The 2,640-nt window shown below is 38.6% G+C and overlaps 1 long non-coding RNA gene across 1 annotated transcript; it reads left to right on the forward strand.

The window, feature by feature from the left end:
• Positions 1 to 574: 574 nt before the first annotated feature.
• LOC116376148 (uncharacterized) lies at positions 575 to 1,613 on the forward strand. Its single transcript, XR_004211534.1, has 2 exons — positions 575 to 723; positions 1,242 to 1,613. It is a non-coding gene; the product is annotated as an uncharacterized LOC116376148 (long non-coding RNA).
• The last annotated feature ends 1,027 nt before the right edge of the window (positions 1,614 to 2,640 follow it).

A 2,640-nucleotide genomic window follows, 5' to 3' on the forward strand; every position in this document is an offset into this window, starting at 1 on the left:
TGAACATTTGTTGTATCATTTTACTCCAAGAAATGTATAATTCTGCAGGAGTTAATATTACATTACATGTGAGAGGTTATAGGCCTACAGTGAGTGTCCATATTTCAGTTACTATTCCATTTAACCCATATGAACTTCAATCAGGAATATTCTGTTTATTCACGGATACAGGGATACTCCTGAATGGGATATCAAAGGTGCATATAAACAGTTTATTCGGGATAAGACCTTAAGTGGGATACAGCGGCCAACTCTCACGCATTGTCCGTGAGACACACGCATCCAGTTCTCACGCTCACACACCACACCTCTTATATCTCACGCATCTAAAAGCACTGATTTTATTTGACTGACTAATCCAGTGTATATTCAGTGCTTTAACTTTTCATATGTTCAAATCGTTTTGAAATCGGAGCATCTGCACTTAGGGGCGGAGCCAGAGGTGTGTCCGGGGTGGCACTGGACACTCCTGACATTTGATTGGCCACCCTGGGAGCCACCCCAACATTTTATTCGCTACTGGCAGTTTGATGCTGATTGCCATCTCATTTCACCTCTAGTTGTGAAAGAAGCATTTATTTTGACGTTCGGCGGCGCATTTTTTTTACATCGAGGAAGAGAGAATATTGGTTGTTTGCGAGATACAGAAGAATAAGAACATACAGAAGAAGAGATAATATTTCTACAGCTCCACGAGCTCTTTTCGCGGTTGGCAAAAGCATGGTATTTGAAGTAAATTTTAAGTTTTAGCATCGGGTTTAGATTTCCTGAAAACTTTTACGAAAGTTGAGTTGCTATGTAAGTTAACGTTAGACCTTTGGTTCCATTAACAGACAGTTAATCATATAAGAGAGATCGGTTCCCAATTTAGCCTAACATTATGTTTACATCTGTGCTAGTAATACACGCATATACAGTGCAGTGTCGTAAGTTACAATATACGAATGTTTAGCTAATATGGGGTAACTAGTAGGCTACAGCTGTCAGTGTTCAGCAATTTGATGAGGCTAGACCAGTAAGTGTGGTCAGACTTCACAAGGACCCAGTCTACCACCACCAGGTCAGAGCATCTACCAGGCAGTCAGTCACATGCCCAGTTCAGAATTTAAGTTTAGCTTCAGCTTGTAATGGATGATTTTGTTAGATTAAGCCTCACTTTAAAATGTTGGTATCTAATCTTGTGGATCCCTTAATTATACATTTCCATAGAAAGATGACACATTATTTAACGTGTATTTCAGATATTTCAAGATCCAGAGAAGAAGGTCCTGTACAGCTGTGTTTGAAAAGATTTCCCAGAACTCAGCGTTGGTACTAGGAACAGGCCTTTCAACAGCTCCTGGTATAAGGACAATTCATGGCTTGAATATTCTGTAAATCAAGATTTGACTTATTGTTTCTCCTGTAGACATTTTTCTCTTCTCAATACACCTGAATCTGCCTTCACATCACAGTCAGGTTTTTGTAACTGGAAAAAAAGGGTCTGTTTAAAGATTCTGGATTTAAGCTCCATTCGAAGGCAGAGCATCATATCAATGCTATGTATGCTTGGAATCAGCATAACAGGGCTATTGACAGCAACTCATCAATGTTAGATGTCATAAATGAGGACCAGAAAAGAAAGTGGAGAAAAACTGTACTTACATTAAAACTATTGCAGATGTACTCCTATTAACTGCCACTCAAAATATGGCACAGAGTTCATCGAGAGTCTAATGACTCACAACAAGGGACATTTTTTGACAGTCTTAGAAGAAATAGCAAAGCATGACACTCAGAGAAAAGGATGAATGCATGTGGCAATGCCAAGTACACAAGCCACGAAATCCAGAACAAAGTTCTTGAGGGCTTAGCTGAGATGGTACAAAGTAATAAGAGAATTAAAAGAAAGTGAAGTTTTTAGTGTAATTGCAGATGAAACCAAAGATTTAAAGAAAAAATAACAAATGTCTTTAGTTGTGATGTACTATTACAAATGGGGCCATCCACAAAAGCTTGTTACACTTTCAGTCAGCTGAAAGCTTAGATGCAGCAGGTCTCACAAAAATGATAATTGATTGGCTTGAAAAACATGTTCTGGACTACAGAAATAATCTTGTGGGGCAAGGCTACGACGGTGCATCCATCATGAGCGGAAAGTATTCTGGTGTGTCTGCACGGATTAAAAACAGTGCAAGATTTGCATTTTATGTGCACTGTAATGCGCATTGTTTGAATTTGGTTCTTGTGGATGCTGTAAAATCAGTGCCTGAGGCAGTTAAAGCTTCTGCAGGAGAGCAAAAAAGTTCTAGCTTTGTATCTGGCTTGTACGTTCATCTCAAGTGGCTTGCAGTTCAGAAAGAGCTGTATCCACAGCAGCAGTCCCTCTGGTCAGGATTAAAACCTGCACTGTGTACTAGCTAGTATACTGACATTCTAAAATGATACATCCAAGGGGTATCATGTCACACAGATTTAATTTGGTCTTGATTAGGCCAATTCCAAAACTTTTCTTTGCTATTAGTTAGCATAATATATTTGAGCATAAATATGATACTGTAAGTTTAATATCGATGGGTGACAAAAAGTCAATTTCTTGATACCTGGTATGTCAAATTGCAGTGTTTTTTTGGAAATAAACTATGCAATTTATGTAACACA

The sequence above is a fragment of the Oncorhynchus kisutch genome, linkage group LG11 (assembly GCF_002021735.2).
Source record: "Oncorhynchus kisutch isolate 150728-3 linkage group LG11, Okis_V2, whole genome shotgun sequence".
NCBI classification, from domain to species: domain Eukaryota; kingdom Metazoa; phylum Chordata; class Actinopteri; order Salmoniformes; family Salmonidae; genus Oncorhynchus; species Oncorhynchus kisutch.